Here is a 17,312-nt window from a genome sequence, read left to right as displayed (position 1 = left end):
TGATCTGATGGAGCAAGGTGCTCTGCGGAGGGTCTGGCATTGCGCTGCAGAGGTGAGGACCCCGGGCTCTGGGTGGGAGAGCAGGGCTTGGTGCTGCTGTTTACCAGCTGTGAGACTCGGGTAGGGTGGCCAAGTGTCCCAGTGTGCCAGGGATTCGTACCCAAACTCGGAAAGTCCCGGTCAAAACAGGGCCCGCGAGTTCCCTAGACCTGGGGCAGGAGGCCCACCATCTCTGAGCCCAGATTCCCCATCCGTAGCATGGAAGAGTCGTCGCCTCACGGAGCAGGGCTGGGATTCAGCACGGGTGTGGGTCCAGCCCCTTCCCCTGACTCCCCTGGGGCTTTCTCCAGCCTCCTTCTCTTATCCATGCACCCTCCTTTCCAGCTGCCAGGTCGGCAGCCACGGACCAGAGAAAGCGGCTGAAAACTTGGGGAGACTGTTCTCAGAGCAAGGAGCTCCCCAATCCCCACCTGGCCCCACTCCTAGGGTGAAGGTGATGCCTTGAGAGAAGCCGGCTCAGGGCCTGGACAAAGTGGGGCTCTTGAGGGAGGGTGAGAGGCCCTGAGATGGTGCCATCAGGGAAGCTGCCAGTTCTGTGGGGGCAGGGCTGAGAGGAGGGTAAGGGCCCCTGATGCCAGTCTCTGTGCCCGCTCATTGGTGTCCTGCCCCCAGGGAAAGAATGAGGAGGATGATGGTGCTGGAGTTGAGACCAGCTCTGCCCTGTGTGACCCTGGGCAGGGCATTCACCTCTCTCAGCCTCAGTTTGCCCCCCACGCCCTGTAAAGTGAGAGGGCTGGATAAGGTGGCGTCTTCATTCTTTCAGCACTTACGACAAGGCCCTCCATCCAAGTAACAAAAGGGAAACACAAAGCCTGTGACCGGACTCAACAGCCGTGCCATCCTGAGCCCAGAACTTTCCAGAATGGGGCTGGCAGAGGGGAAGATATGCACCCTCTCCCCACAGGGCTGGGGACTCAGCCTCTGCCTGTCTTCCCAGGCCCCAGGTTTCAGGCCCCGAACAGCCTGAGTCCACAGGGTGAGAGGGTGTGGGAAAGGCCAACGGGCGTGTGGGTCTCCAGCCTCTGCTCATCCTCGGGAAGCACATCGTGCGGTGCTTTTCCCGTCTGGGACCTAATAGTCAGCAGTTATTTATTGTCTCGTTTCTTAGTGGGTAGGAAAGCCACAAATGAGTAAACTCAGGCAGCAGGGCACAATTACTGAGCCCGGTGCTTTATTTCCTCAGCTCGCCTCCAGCCCAGGCAGCGGTGGGTCGATAATAATTTATGAGGCAGCCCCGGAAGTGGAGGAGGAGGAGGAGGAGGCCAAATAACCACATTTGCTTCCACCGGCCCTCCCTTGACGGGCTCTGCCGCTCACAGGTGGCTGGGCCGGGAGGCTGCGGGATGAGGCAGGAAGTGGAGGCTGTGGCCAGCCATCGCTGCAGGAGGGGTCCCAGCTGGAGCACTGCGCAGTGCCAGGCTTTGTCCCAGCCACCAACAGACCCCTTCTCTGAGGCAGGGGCGTCCCGAGACTAAAATGGGGGCAGGGGTGGCAGTGTCTCCCCACCAGGCACTTGGGGTTTGTCTCTGGGGCTCTGCAGAAGCAGAGCCTGAGTTGGGTCCAGCCCTGCACTCCCAGGGAGCCCTGAGGGAAGAAGTAAAGCAGGAGAGGGCAGGGGGAGGACCAGCCAGGGTAGTCTCAGTTTGGTCTGCTCTGCAAGGGGCACTGGCAAATCTGCAGCACTGACCTCTGACCTCTGGGTCAGTTGGTCACTGACTGCTGGCTATACCTAGGAGAAGGGGGAGGAGGGAGGGGAGGATGGAGAGGGACATGGGAGGAGGAGGGGAGGATGAAGGGGAGGAGGCTGAGAAGGAGGGAAGAGGATGGGGAGGGGGCATGGGAGGAGGAGGAGAAGACAAAGGGGAAAAGGGGGGGAGAAGGAGGGAAGAGGATAGGGGGCATGGGAGGAGTAGGGGAGGAGGGAGGGGAGGAAGAAGACGGAGGAGGAGGAAAGAGAAGATGAGGAGGGACATGGGAGGAGGAAGGGAGGAGGGAGGGGAGGAGGAGAGAAGAGAGGATGGGGAGGGGGCATGGGAGGAGGAGAGCAGGAGGGAGGGAGGGAAGAAGACGGAGGAGGAGGGAAGAGAAGACGAGGAGGGACATGGGAGGAGGGAGGGAGGAGGAGAAAAGAGAGGATGGGGAGGGGGCATGGGAAGGGGAGGGGAGGAGGAATGGGAGGAGGGAGAGGAGGAAGAAGATGGAGGAGGAGGGAAGAGAGGATGGGGAGGGACATGGGAGGAGGAGGGGAGGAGGGAGGGGAGAAGAAGGGAAGAGAGGATGGGGAGGGGGCATGGGAGGAGGATAGAAGAGGGATGCGGAGGGGGCCTAAGACTCTAGCTCCTGGGGCAAGGGAAGGGGCAGTGGCAGGCTCCACTGCAGGGTCTGCAGCCCGCGGAGCATGGGACAGCATTCACCCCGCCTCAGAAGGAGGCTGGGATTTGGATTTCATCATTCATGTAGCTGATTTCATCACGTTTCATTTTCTGTCAAGTTTCCTGCCATTACAATCTCATTCATTCCTCCGGGGACATGAGGATGCGAGGCTGGGAGGTTGGGGAGCGGGTGGCACCATCGTAGCTTTTGCCCCAGGGCTGCGCTGGTGCCAGGGAGGTGGATGTGGGGGAGGAGCCTGCAGGGGTAAGGCTGGGGTGGGGTCGGGCTGGTGGGTTAGAACAGTAGCTGAGGTGCATGCCCAGGGAGAGCTGGGCCAGTCCTTTGGGCGTTCGTACAGCACCTCCTGGAGTCCTCACCACAGCCTAGGATGTTGCTGCCACCATCCCCCCCATCTGACAGATAAGGAGACTGATGTTCAGAAGACACTTGGCCCAAGGGGCGCAGCTGCTGAAGTTGCATGAGGGGCCCCAACTCCCCACCTGGACGCCGGCCGTTAGCACTGTCCTGTCCCCTCCAGCAAGGCTTACCTGTTCTTCCCACAACTGCCCTCCTGACAGTGGGCCACTACCCCAGTCCCCCAGGAGGCTGCTGAGGCCCAGAACAGCCAAAGGCAGGAGCACCAGAGCAGCTGCTGGGCCAATCCCAGCATCTGGCCACTCTTCTCTGTGTCCCGAGGCCTCTCTCTGGGGCTGCAGGAAGCATACTGAGGGCGGTGGGCTCTCAGGTGGCACGGAGGACAGCAGGGCTGCCGGCCCTCTATCCCCATGTGATCTCAGCTCCTGAGGGTCCCAAAAAACAATCCTAGCCGGGACCATAGCACACTCTGGTGTATTCAAAAGGCCACTGTCCTTCCTGGCCTCCGAGCTTGGCCTGTGTTAGGGTCGCTGTGGCATCCCAAGTGGCTGGAGTCACTGCACAGTCTCAGGGCTCCAAAGACGGCTCCAGTTCCTACCCACTAACGTCTCCCCCGTTCTTGTCTTTCTGTCTGCCTCTCAAAAAAATTAAACATGGATGGTTTCATCTGGGGAGAATTAGTATTCCAGGCAGGCCAGTGGATGTGATCAGAATGTCAAGGCCAGAGACACAGGGCCTGAAGGGAAGGGAAGAGATGCTGGGCCAGGCAGGGGTCCTGGGGTGGGGGCAGAGGGCTCTGACCCTGCCAATGGAGGGCTGGTGGGGCCTCCCAGGGGCCTATATGCCGCTGGAGAGGTTGAGGTTGGGTGTGGCCAGAGGTCCTGACACAGCATACACGATGGGAGGAGATGGGGGCGGCTCAGAGACCACATATGGCCATGACAGTGGCTTCCCATGGCCCAGCCCGGCTCCTCTGCCCCATCCACTCCCACTCTCATTCAGCCCTCACTTGCTGCAGGCACGTGTGCCACTGTGTGCTAGCCACCATCTGGGCACCAGGGAGGCACAGGGCAGGGACAGGCCTGTCCTCACCACTGCATGTCACCAGCACCAGGCCCCTGCCTGGCACACAGCAGCCCCTTACCAAAAGCCTGAGTAAACGGGTACATGAACACCCTCAGCATCTCCCCAAGCATGGTTTGAAGAAGACACGAATGCTGGGAGGTTAACAGGTGCCACCAAAGACAAAGTCAGTTGGTAACCGCTGGAGTGAACAAACTTCAATCGGCATCTTTGCCGCAGGACTTCTCAGTGCCTTTAATTTGCTAATGCGCCCTGTGACCCTGCAGAGGGAGCTGGGCTTGCAGCCTCCTGCTGTGCGAGCCGACCTTTAGTCCCTGGCCACACAGGAGTGGCTGGTGTGGCCGTGAGGACCCAGAGTGGAGAGAGGAGTGAGTTTGCATCCAGGCCCTGGAGCAGACCCCTGTGGGACCCTGGGCAGGCTCCTGACTATCTGTTTTCTCAGGTGGAAAATTGGAATGGTAGTAACAGTGCCTGTGCATTCAGTGAGGCGACGTGTGAATAGTGTCTGCCTCGGACACAACACAGGGTGGCCACTACTGTTGTTGTTAGTATTATTATTATCCACATCAACATCTCAGCTCTGTGTGCCTGGGCCATCTAGAGCTCAATTGAGTCAGCTGCTGGTGTTGTCATGCTGAGGACACAGTCCTTACCCTTAAAAGCTCACGGCCCATTGGGAAAAGACAGTTATACTCCCCGGTGGAGAGGGCAAGGGCTGAGTGAGCCGGGAAGCCAGGCCTCCACCTGGCGTGCTCACCACTGCCTGGCATCTCTGCCAGTGGCCATGTAGACTAGGTATGGATGCCCCTGGTGGGGGCAGCCTGGCCCACCTTTGGGCATCTCCACCTGGTATAGATTTCTTTCTTAACTCCATCCCTCCCAGTACTTCCCTCCCAGTCCTTCCAGTTCTTGGGCCTCCCAGAACAGGTCCGTTTTCCTTCTCTGCCAAGGACAGGAGACTGCCCTCTTCCCGGACTGGCTGAACAAGCCCCACCCCCTCTTGGTCATGGCCAAGGTCACTCCCCACCCACTAGGCCGCCTGCTCTGTAGTGTGGCTGTGCGTCTCTAAGTGCCCAGAACAGAACAGTGTTCTAGTCTGGCGTGACCAGGGTGGAAGGAGGGAGGAGGTGGTGTAGCGATCACCTCCTTCAATATGCCATTGATTCCTCCATTAATGCAGCCTGTGCAGCAACCAGAAGCTGGGGGCAGGCTGTCCCTCTGTGTCTGGTACAGTGAGCCACCTTGCTCCGCAGCAGGAGAGGAGCCGGCTGACAGAGAGCAGGGTGCCAGGGGAGCCTGAAAGGCCAAAGTTAAGCAGGCCGGGGCTGGGCACGGCGGCTCACGCCTGTAATCCCAGCACTTCGGGAGGCCAAGCCAGGCAGATCATCTGAGGTCAGGAGTTTGAGACCAGCCTGGCCAACATGGTGAAATCCCATCTCTATTAAAAATATAAAACTTAGGCTGGGCACGGTGGCTCAGGCCTGTGATCTCAGCACTTTGGGAGGCTAAGGCCGGTGGAGCACGAGGTCAGGAGTTCAAAACCAACCTGGAAGATGGTGAAACCCCGTCTCTACTCAAAATACAAAAAAAGTTAGCCAGGCATGGTGGCGGGCGCCTGTAATCCCAGCTACTCAGGAGGCTGAGGCAGAGAACTGCTTGAACCTGGGAGGCGGAGGTTGCAGTGAGCTGAGATCGTGCCACTGCGCTCCAGCCTGAGTGACAGAGACTCCATCTAAAAAAAAAAAAAAGGCCGGGCACGGTGGCTCACGCCTGTAATCCCAGCACTTTGGGAGGCCGAGGCGGGCGGATCACGGGGTCAGGAGATCGAGACCATCCTGACTAACACAGTGAAACCCCGTCTCTACTAAAAAAAAAAAAAATACAAAAAAAAAAAAAAATCCCAAAAAACAAAGTTAAGCAGGCTGGGGACAAGGAAGGGTCAGGGAAGCTTCCTGGAGGAAGAAACAGTTGTCAGTCAGAAATGAATGGCAGGCTCCTGGAGTGAAGGCCTCCTGAGTCATCCTTTCCTGCCCCTGCCTAACCACAGGGTGACTGGCAGAGCCATTTGGTCGCGTACGTCATGGGGCAGACTCCGGAAGCTCAATGTGCGGCTGCTGTGGGCAGGATCATTTGTCTTTGGGAAAAGTGGTTCAGGGAGGCTGGCCACAGAGGTCAGAGGCCTCTCAATGCTGGCCCCTATCTACCAGGATTCAGAAAATCACCCCCCACCCCACGACCAGGGCATCTTTGGCTGTGCCTGGGGTTCACAGGGGCATGGAGGCCGAAGCACTTCCCAGAGGTCGCATCCAGGTTGGGGGGCCCAGGAGTGGCCTGTGTCCCAGGAGGGGAGGTAGCCACAGGTCTCCCAGCCCCGTGTGCTCCGGGAGCGAAGGTACCAGGGGCCTTGTTAGCTGCAGCTTCAAAGAGCCTCGTGATTAACAAAAGTGTGCTGCGAATCCTTTCTCTTCCTCCTTCTCTCCTTAAGGCAGGCTCCCGAATGAAAAGGAAAATATACAATGAGAGGCACTAAGGAAACCTCAGAGGAAAGCCAGGCGTCTGCAAAGATGGGGAAGGAATGACATTCCACTCTCGTGTGAGGTGTGGGCTGGCTTGCTTGCTTTATTTATTTAAAATAGTCTCTCTCTTTTCCCCCATTCCTCCCAATTCAGCTAGTCTCTCAGGCTGCGCTTTAAGTTCTTTTGAAGTGTTACAACCATTTTCTCCTCTTTCAATTAACAACAAGAAAAGGAAGCTAATAGCTTCCTGAGCCACTCGCTGTAAATATTAACAAAGTCTGGCCTCCTGGGCCGAGCGCGAAGCGTTGCTCTCGGCCAGAGAGCATGTTTACGGGAAGGAGGGAAGGGTGGGAGATTTCCAACACAGAGGGAGAAAATCCCCTGGCACAGGCTCTTGCTGGTGCAGGGAAACCAGAGAGCTGGGAGCTGAGTGAGAGGGCACCTGTCCCTGGGGGCCAGAGGCTGGCAGAGCTGGTGGGAGCGAAGTAGTGAACTAAGGTTGCTAGTGGATGCTTCTGGAAGGAAAGGCAGCTTCCCCCAGCTGCACCTGAGTAACTCGGATGATGGCATATGCGGCCTGGAATCCCCAGCTCACAGCGGAGGTCTGAGAAGGAGGGCTGGGTTTCTAGATGCAGTAGGCGGAGGGAGGTGCTGCCAGTTCCTGAGGGTGCACGCTGGACCCCCAGCACTAGCACAGAGCCCTGGAAGGAGGTGGGCAGGGGGCTCCTGAAATAGGCCAGGAGGGGCTCCAAGTCAGGGGTCGAGACCTGAATGGTGGAGTGCAAGGCTGCGGGGAGGGTGTGGGGAAGGGGTAGCTGAGGAAGGGAGCTGATGGCCCTTGGGCAGAGCCTGGGTTCCCTGACAGCTCCTCAGCTTTCTCCCTGGGGAGTCTCCAGCAGTGGTCCCCCACCCCCCAGGGGCCCGTGAGCCTGCAGGATGTGTTGTGCTGCAGTCAGCACAGTGCTGCCTCAAACTGCCGCTCGAGAGCTCCAGCGCGGGGCCCGTTTCACAGCCAGGCTGCCAGGAGACGCTGTGAGAGTGCCCAGACCCTGGAGGCCAGGAGCGGACCAGGGCTGCCTGCCGGCTCCACCACCTGCCTCGGCCAAGGGGCAGCCAAGAGCACTGTGACGGGCAGGCAGGGGGTCGAACAGCCACTGTTCTGCCGACAAAAGCAGGCCAATTTCCTGAAAGAAGAGGTTCCGGCCTTGGCTGGTGGCGCCAGGTTCATCACCCCCTGAGCTTCCTCTAGGCTGGACACAGGCCCTAATGGGCACGGGCAATGCATCACAGTGAGGTCTGCTAGGTAGAGCAGGCAGGCAAGCGGTCATTCCTGTCCCCTCCTTTTTTTTTTTTTTGAGACTGTCTCTCTGTGCTGTCCAGGTTAAAATACAGCAGCACGATCTCGGCTCACTGCAACCTCCACCTCCTGGGTTCAAGCGATTCTCTTGCCTCAGCCCCCCAAGTAGCTGGAATTACAGGCATCTGCCACCACGCCCAGCTAATTTTTTTTTTTTTTTAGTAGAGACGGGGGTATCAACATGTTGGCCAGGCTGGTCTCAAACTCCTGACCTCAAGTGATCCGCCTGCCTCAGCCTCCCGAAGTGCTGGGATTACAGGTGTGAGCCACCGCACCCTGCCCTGTCTCCTTTTGTGCCTAGAGTTGCTCTGTGAAGGGGCAGGCTCCGGCTGCAGTGTGCCTCCCTGAGAGCATCAGAGCAGGCCTGTGCGGGGCTGCCGTGTCCCCATCCCCTCCAAGCACACTGCCGGCTGCGTCCCCTCGAGGGCTTCCCCGCGCAGAGCTGAGAGCCAATGCCTGTCCCTCAGTGAGGTGGGTGTGAGCGGCCCTTGCTGGTCCCCCCCTCACCGACTCTCTCAGCGTCTGGGCCCAGGAATTCCTGCCTGCCCTTGCTGGGAGGAGATTTCAAAGGCACAAGAGCACTCCAGGCGGATGAGGACTCTTCAGGCGCCTGCCTGCTCCTGTCTCCCTGCCGCTGGCAGCCGTTTCTAGGTCCCCTGTTGCTCAGCTGCACTGTGAGGGCAGCGGCTTCAGCTAGGGAGCCCTCCCCTCTGCAGCACCCTGAGCCTGGCAGAACTGGGCCTCCAGACCCCCCAGACCGTGCGGGGAGGGACTGCTGGGTCCAGTGGGTCAGGTAGGGAGCAGCAGGTAGCTACGGTCTGTGCCCAATTTGGCCTGCTGGGCTTCTCTGCCAACTCAGCACCAGGGGATGGGTGAACTCCCAGGCCACCTCTGGCCACAGCTGCCCACGTGTGAAGGGAAGGAAGGAAGAGAATAAAGAAGGGGAGATGTCCCGTGGCAAGAGAAGCTCCGTCCCGGGCGAGTGGGCCCCGCACCCCTGGAGGGCCCTGCTCTGGGCACTGCCTGCTGAGTTTCTCTGATGGCCATCTTGAGGGTGGGCGCTGGCAAAGGCCCAGGCCTGCTGGCCGGGCGGAACAGACTCCTGAAGCCACCCACGGCCTGGCTCGCACTCTCGCAAATACCCTGAAAGTCTGGATTTTGTCAGGAGATGGTTTAATTAGCAGAGCGGAGGCTGGGAGGGTTCGCACCACACAAGCAGGCTCTCGCCTCCGCCTCTTCTCACCCTGCTACTCGGGTGCCATGCAGTGGTGCCAAGCCTGGGGGCCAGGAGAGAGTGGGCAGGGAATGGGGTGGGCCCATCTCACAGAGCAGAAGGCACAGCCTCCAGAGGCCTTCCTGCTCCTGCTAAGGCCCGGGGCTGTGGGCTGCAGATCAGGACTAGGCTCGGAACCCACAGCAAGCCGGCTGTCCATGGCTCTCTTGATGGTGCTCCCAGGAGCACTCAGCTGCCCTCCAGTGAGGAGAAGGAGGTGGGAACCCACTCAGCACCCAGGCCTGTCTTCAGGGAGTAAAGCCCGGGGGACTCCCAAGTTGGCCCCTTCCCTTCAACCCCTCACTGCGTGAGGTCCCCAGCCCAGGTCCCTGCCCCTTTTCCTGAGGGTGCGGTTCCAGCTTTTCACTGGTCTTCTCCTGTGCACCTGGGCACCTTCCAGGTCTCCATGCAGCAGCGAGAATGCTCTTTCTAAACTGCAAGTCTGGTCACACTCCTCCATGCCTGGGCACCCTCACGGCCTCCCCACTGCCCTCATACGAAGACCAGGCCCCTCAGCGCAGCATTCAGAGCACCCCCAAAGCCAGGTTCCGGGCCCTGCTTCAGCTCGGATCACAGCCCTCCACTACTCAGAGCTCTGGGACACTGACCTCTCATTGTACTAAGCCCTCCAGCCTTCACACAGGATGTTCCCTCAGCCTGAAATGTTCTTCCCGTCCCACTCCCTACATGCTGAGCCCATTACAGGAGCGGTCCTAGCCCCCAGACAGCAATGCTCTCCCTGCCCGCAGCCTTCTGTCTCCAGTGCCCTCGGGAGAGAGGGAATAAGCAGCCCCCAGACCGCTCTCTGCAATGGGAAAAAAAGGAACGGGCTCTGTGGACAGCCATCCTGGTAGGGGGAAGTCAGCAGCCATGGAACAAACTCCAGTTTGAGTCACAAAGAGTCTTTTCATCTATAAAGGTCAGATACAGATGCTGACCTCAGCCTGGAAGTCCAAAATGAAAGAAAATCCTGGGTCTCCTAGCTCGCACCAGCTCTGACCTGCTTACAATGATCTAAACTCTGCCCTCTTTGCCACAGGGCAGCTCTGCCCAGGGAGGGGGCAGGCATGTTGTTCATTTAAAACACCACTTCGCTAAGTCACCAGCCATAAAGCCCACCTGGGTTTCTAGCAGCACATACCAGTCATCTGATTAATGACACATACATAAAAATCCATCCCTAGGAGCCAAAGGTTGAAATGAAACAGGAGGGCTAATTGCTAATATAGGAATTAACATCGGAGAGCTCTGATCTTTAAGGCAGCTATGAACTGTAAAGCTGAGGGCTTGAGGATCGTTTCTACTTCGGGAGGAAGCCCTGAGGGCCAAGGGTGAGCAGTGGCTCTGGAAGATAGGCAGGTGGTCAAGGGAAAACCCAGCCAGACCTGCCCCCCTCTGGATGGCCACTGAGCTCACATGTGATTGTCATGACATGGGAGTACCCCAGAACTACAGCACAGCATCATCTTCTTCAAAGCTCTTGGCTCCCACACTGCCCTGTGTGCGCCTCAGATTGTAGCCCTCTGAAAACCAGTGCCCTCCCCACTGGACTGTGAGCTCCTGGAGGATGGGGGCATCTCTTTGGATCCCCAATGTCTTGTACAATGCCTGGAGCATGATTAGATTCAGAATATGTTTGCTGGATGGAGAGATGGGTAGATGGAAAGATGGAGAAATGGATAGATGGAGAGGGAGAGATGGATGGATGAATGGACAGATGGAGAGATAGATAGAGAAATGGATGGATGGATGAAAAGATGGAGAGATGGATGGATGGATAGAGGTGAATAGATGGATTGATGGAGAGATGGAGGGATGGAAGGATGAATACAGAGACGGAAGGATGGAGAGATGGGAGGATGGATGGAGAGATGAATGGATAGATTGGAGGGATGGATGGATGAAGAGATGGAAGGATGAATGGAGAGACAGATGGAAGGATGGATGGAGAGATGAATGGATGGGTTGACAGATGGAGAGATGGATCGGTGAATGGAGAAATGAGAAGGAAGGATGGATGGATGGAGAGATGAATGGATAGATGGATGGATGGATGGATGGATGAATAGAGAAATGGTGAGATGGAGGTACTGAGAGATGGTGGGATTGAGGAATGGAGGGAGAGATGGAAGGATGGAGGGATGTATGGATGGAGGGGTACACAAGAGAGCCTCAGGAGAAGCCCAGGGCCCCTCAGTGCAGTGTTTGGTGGAGGGTCTGTTTCTCTTGCGCTGTCTAGGAGTAGTGTAGCCAGAAGGAAATTGGCCTGGAGTTTGAGGCCCTGACTCTGCTTCAGGTTGTATAACCCTGGACAAGTCCCACTCCCTCTTCTTAGTCCACACAATGGAGGTGGTCCTCCCTGACCTGCTAGCCATGCTGTCTTCCCAAGCTCAGGGAAGATGGCAAGGCAGAAATTACTGGGAAAGGACAAGGTGCATTGTCCCCTGGCATATACGTATGGGCAGATTCGGCCAAAATGCAGAGGGTAATGCAGAGATGTGAGACTGGGGACTTGGCGTTCTCTCCCTCCTTTCAAATTTCTTTTAATACAGTGGTGATGTTATTGATGATAACAAAAGTAGAATGGTGTAAGCATCTCAAAGTACTTTTACTCAAAATGGAAGCTTTTATGATGTTGACTCAAAAAATGGTTTACTGGTTTTGAGCACGGAGACCAGACCTGGAGCCTGTGGGAACAGGGGAGGCCAAGGGGATGAGTGTAACCACTAACTTCACACGGCGTGGTCTCCACTCACTCGAGCCAGGAGGGTGGCCACTGGGGGCGCTGTGGCTCTGGCGGGAGGTGTCTGCCAGGCGCACGCATTTACATATTTATTCTTGGGCCTCCTTTGGTTCAGTGAATGCAGGTGGCTACTAATGATCATCATTATGCACCCACACAAGGGAAGAGCCACAGTGCTGCTGGAGAGCTCACACCTCCCAACCACTGCCAGCCAGACTCACTTGGAAAACCAATACACACCCCAGAAGCCTGAGAGGCCCCACTCATCAAGGGCACAGACGCCGAGGAGCCCAGTATCCCAGCACTGGGGTTCCAGGAGGCTTTGCAGGCCCCAGGGAAGGTGGGGGTGGGGGCTGCAGCAGGGAAGGTGGACTGAGGACATACAAAGCTGGATGGGCACCAAGAGCCTCACTTAGTGCCTTGGTTTTCTAAATGAGGAAGCAGATGGGAAGTTCGCTGAGTGCATTTATTAAGCACCAACTGTGTGCAAGGCACTGAGCCAGACGCTGGGGGATCCAGCCTCAGGTCCTCCCTTGAAGCCAGGGAGACAATTCTTTTCATGCTATGTCATTGCTGTCATGGTTCACAGGACCACACAAGCCAAGGGGAGGGTGGCCCATTGCAGGAAAAGAGGGATGACGTCTGCATGGATTCTTACAGAAGGGGAACAGTACAGTGAAGGGCCAGGCTGGAGCCAGCTCAGGGCATTAGTGGGCAGTCGTGGCAGACACGGCAGGTGGGCTGGGCAGGGCCCTTGGAGACTACCGTAGCAGCATTGCCTCTATCCTGACAGCTATGGGACACTCTCAGGATAAAGCTGAGAAGCTATGGGAAGGGTCTGAGGCGAACACACCAGTGGGATGAACTTGCCTCCTTTTTGGGTTCTTAATTTCAAAAGCAGAGCTCAGTGGTTTCTCTCTTTATCGGGAGGCAGCAGCCACGGCTGGCTGGAGCCTCTAGGCTCCCAGGACACGGCCGTCATCCTCTCAAAATGCCGAAGCCTGCGGCCCCTGCCCCACCCCCATTGGTATAAAACAATTTCTGCGCCCCGGCCAGGGAGGCAGATGACCTCATTGGACTTTCTCCATCTCTCGCTTTCATGGAGAAATTACAATTTATAATTGGATGAAATCACGCGGGTGGTAATAGCAATAAGGGCTTGTGCTGGAGCCGGCCGCCTTCCCCCCCGCACGCAGGGACTCTGTCCTCATCTTCCCTCCTGCGTAAGCCCCACCGCACCCCTTCCAGGGCCTGTGCCCCACCTGTAGTATTCACCAGGGACTGGCCATTCAGAATCGATGTCCCATGGGGCTTGCTGGCTCTGAAACCTCCTTTCTCCTAGGGCAGCTTGTCCCAAGAAAACTGCCCCTGCCACTCTGTCCACCCCAGCAGACTCAGCCTGCACACCACCTGGCTGGCACACACCCTTCCCGAATGCCTTCCCTGCCAGGCTGTGAGTCCCGTGGGCAGCCACCCCCTATCTGGGTGCTGGGCTTATTAAAACATGAACCCCAATATCCCTGTTTTTATTTGTAACAGCCTCCAACAAGCATTTCTCAAATCAGCCACCTTAGGCCCTACAAAGACAAGTGCCCAGATGCAGCTGAGCCCATCTGGATCTGATTTCAAACCAGAGCGAGCACTCTCAGATGTGTAATAAAAGCCCTTTTCCAAAGAGGGGCTCCTGCAGGGGGAATACGGACACCAGGGCACCACGGCCTTTCCACATGCCGCACTAATGAGAGGTGCTGGGGAGGGCTCGGGCTTTTGTTTTGGATTCTGGAACAGCCTGCCCTGCCCTCCGTCTGTGCGGAAGGGGAGGGCGGTTGCCGGTGTTGAGGACTGACCCCCCACCTAGGAAGTGGGGTGGGCACCGGACAGAGGCCAGGAACATGGAGACCCAACTTCCCCAGTTCCCTGACAGTTCTGCTTCCCATGGTGGGGAAAGGCAGTGCTTGTTCTGGAAGCCCAGGCCATGGCGGTCCAGTTGGAGCTTTTGAATGACATTTAGCAAGAAGAGCAGGTGCTGGGGGAATTGGAGCCAGCTCTGGGCTGGGCGGGTGGCCCTGCAAGGCCAGGGGCTCAAAAAACTTCATTTTTCTCTTCCCAGTCCTTCCACCCCCAGGGAGGGAAAACCAGGTAGCTGCAAGGCTGGGCACTATGCATAGCCAACTGTTGTCAGGATTTGGAAAGAGGCAGGAGATGGGGAGAATAACCCCAGGCCCTTCCCCGGCTCATGGGCAAGTGGCATTTAAAACAAAAAACAAAAAACAAAAAAAAAAACCGGATCCAGGCTGGGTGCGGTGGTTCATGCCTGTAATCCCATCACTTTGGGAGGCCAAGGCAGGCACATCATGAGGTCAGGAGATCAAGATCATCCTGGCCAACATGGTGAAACCCCACCTCTTCTAAAATACAAAAAAAAAATTAGCCAGGTGTGGTGCCTTGCACCTGTAGTCCCAGCTACTCAGGAGGCTGAGGCAGGGGAATCGCCTGAACCCGGGAGGCAGAGGTTACAGTGAGCCGAGATCGCGCCACTAGCCTGGCGACAGAGTGAGACTCCATCTCAAAAAAGAAAAAAAAAACAGGATCCAAAGCAAAGGGGGCTGCAGCCCAGTGGCCCTGATGGATGCTGTCCCAATGCGGTCCCTCATGTCTCTGGGCTTAATCACTGGTATTGTTTTTGGCAGGTAAGGAAGCAGGCAGTGGGCGAGAAGATGGATTCCTTTTTGGAAAGACAAGACCAGGGGGTGAAGCGGGAATAACCCATCCTCCCTACCTTCCCAGCAAGGAAACCTCTACAAACAGGAGCAGCCAAGCGGGACTGAGGCCCTCGCCCCCCAAGCATCTTCCCAAAGAAGGGCATGTGGGGGCCTGACAGCTCAGCTGTACGTGTCAGCAGCTCCAGCCCCACCGTGAACATCTGAACTCCTCAGCGGGGTAATGGACCCCTCCTTCCCCCCGGAGACGCAGCCTGAGTGACAGGAATACGGAGCCTTTGGAGAGTGGCTCCCTCTCAGCTCTGTCATGCAAGAACGCTCTCTGCACCCAGCCCATTCTGCCAAGTGACTTAAAGGGATTTAAAAAAAAAGCCTTGGTAAACCAAAAGGGGGTAAAAGCCAAAAGCCACGCAGAGGCCTTTCAGAAGAGGTGGCGGCCTTCAGACAAAAGGGCAAGAGTTGAAAAGGGCCGTGGAGGTAGCAAGCAGCAGAGGCCACCCTGCTCGGGGCTGGGTGCCAGGCCACAGGGCATGCCCGACGAACAGGGAGTCGGAACCCCCTCAGGCCACCCTCAGGAGTCCTGGGGCCCAGAGGGGTGTCCCTGTACCCCCTGTGCGCAGGACCCTCACTCTGCAGGGAGAAGCCAGCTGCGCCCGCGGCCTAGGGTGCCAAGGATGCTGCTGACTGTGGCCCGCAGCCTCATCTGAACGCCAGGAGACCAGAAGACTGAGGCATCGGATCCCCTCTCTGTGCCCTGGGGTGCCCCAGCACTGCCCAGTCACCCCAGGTCTGAGGTCTGTGTCCCTAGTGGTGCAAGGCCTGGTAGGACCACGGGGCCGGGAATGTGAGCGCCATCTGAGCTCACGGTGTCCCGAGTTGCGGCTTCGTGACTTTGGCGTGTGCCTTCAGACCAGCAACTCGTCGGACCCAGAGGGCTCCTGGGCTGCAGCGACGAAGGAGGTAAGGCCCAAGGATGAGGGAAGGGCTCCAGGGTGGCCCAGGGTTCCTCGCGCCCAGACAGCTGGGTCCCGCCCTCCAAAGACCCCTTTCCCGGCCAGAGCTCCACGGGTCTCCACAGGTCTGCAGCTCCATCCCATCCACCCACTCACGCAGTTCACGCAGCTGGCGGCTTCTGCTTGCCGGCATAAGCATCATTTGCCACCTGGTGGTCCCTGTGCTGCTGGGCTTTACCCAGCAGCTGGACCTGGGATGTAACGGCGTGGCCTCTCCTGGAGTAAATGGCCCTGCAGTGGGGTGGGGAAATCTCATTTTGAGCCCCCTCCCTAACGGTGGTGGCAGTGAGGCCTGGTGGGTGGTGGGCAGGAGCTCTGGTAACCTAGGCTACTTTCCATGGTGCCTGCTGCCCTTGAACGGGAGGGAGTCCACAAGTCTACATCAGGGTCTGCTGTCTGGGTAGCAGGGTCTGCTACCTGCTGTCTGGCCAGGGACCCAGGGTGGGGTTGATCCAAAGCTACTGCCCAAGGTCCTGCTCCTGTTGGCCCTTGGCCATCGTCTGTGCTGGCTTCCAGTTCAGCCTCTTTGTTGGTTACAGGAGCCAGCTGAGGCCCAGAGAAGGGCAGCGAGTGCCCCAAGGGTCACACAGCAGGCGGTGAGCGCTCCCTCCCACTGAGGTGGAGCTGACTCCTCCAAGGATCCCCGGAGGCCGGAGGGAGAGGCTGCACCTCACCTCGGAAAACACAAATCCCAGGCAACCTTAAGCCACCGTGCCCTGGGCAGGACAGGGAAGCCCCAATTCATTACCAAGATGGAAAATGACACTTCCCACGCTCTTCCTCAGGAGAGGGGTTGATTTATGATTGCACCAGGGCCTGGGACATTCGTCAGAGCGGCACAGCGTGCACGCCGTCTGCGGGGGCATTAATAGCCGTGTTATTAGCCACCGGCGTGAAAGATGCCCTGCGGATGGGCTATTTGCTGTTATTTATTATAAAAGTGCGCCAGCCCGGCAGCGGGGCCGCGAACGCGCCTGAGCCTGAGCTGGGCCCCTGCCCTGCAGCCCTTCTGCTCCCAGCTGCTCCTCTCCCAGTGCCCAGCCCTGGTCCCTACTGCCCCTCCAGTCCCTAGGAGGGCTTGGGGGTCATTCCTAGGTTGTAGCGAAGCTGGAGGGGAGCAGCTGCTGCCCCCCAGGCCTGCTGCCATGGAAGATCTGCTCAGTGGCTCTGTGCAAAGGGAGGCAAGGAACAAACGCTCTGGGCAGACAGACCTGGGTTGGGGCCTGGCCCTCTGGTTGTGAGCGTGTGACCTTGGATAAGTCTGCCCCTCCCTGCGTGCCTCCCCTTTCTGCATTGGGGATGCAGCCTCTCCCCTCCACACAGGCTGTGGCCAGCTGGCGAGAGCATTCTGACGTGCCCAACACTCAAGCACCCAGCCCTGCTAGCTACTGCTAACGCTAACAGGCGTGACCCCACAGGCATGAGTGGCCCCCCAGGCGTGAGTGGCCCCACAGGCGTAAGTGAGCCCACAGGCGTGAGTGAGCCCACAGGCGTGAGGGGTTGCGGACCTGCTGGTGGAGAAGAGCAGCCCCTGTGAGACCCCACTGGAGTTGGGACACTGTACCCCAGCACCCTCCCTGTGCCAAACCCCTGGGAAAGGGTTAGAGTTGGGCGCCAAGGCCCCAGGAGATGGGCGGGGAGGCTGCCCAAGCTGCTGGAGGGCTCTGTTTCCACCCCGTCTCATCCATGCGGAGCCTCAGATTTTCCTCATCTGCAAAAAGCAGACAATCACTGAGGTCCTTTATCTCATGATTCCAGGGTCCTGAGTGGCGAGTTCCATCCGTGTGTGTATCTGTGGG

General features: G+C 57.9%; 2 protein-coding genes across 5 annotated transcripts in view; one reads left to right on the top strand and one right to left on the bottom strand.

Moving 5' to 3' along the window:
• The window catches only part of LOC105469499 (mono-ADP ribosylhydrolase 1), a 170,758-nt gene that overhangs the window by 92,318 nt on the left and 61,128 nt on the right, over positions 1-17,312 (bottom strand). The window lies entirely within an intron of this gene.
• Positions 1-17,312, top strand: part of LOC105469498 (fibronectin leucine rich transmembrane protein 1) — an 83,958-nt gene that overhangs the window by 54,213 nt on the left and 12,433 nt on the right. Inside the window, exon 2 of the mRNA XM_011720565.3 lies at positions 14,471-15,460. The gene's annotated coding sequence lies outside the window, so the exon portion shown is untranslated. The remainder of the gene's footprint in view (positions 1-14,470; positions 15,461-17,312) is intronic.

The sequence above is a fragment of the Macaca nemestrina genome, chromosome 12 (assembly GCF_043159975.1).
Source record: "Macaca nemestrina isolate mMacNem1 chromosome 12, mMacNem.hap1, whole genome shotgun sequence".
Classification (NCBI taxonomy): domain Eukaryota; kingdom Metazoa; phylum Chordata; class Mammalia; order Primates; family Cercopithecidae; genus Macaca; species Macaca nemestrina.
This window is presented reverse-complemented; position numbering and strand designations above follow the sequence as displayed.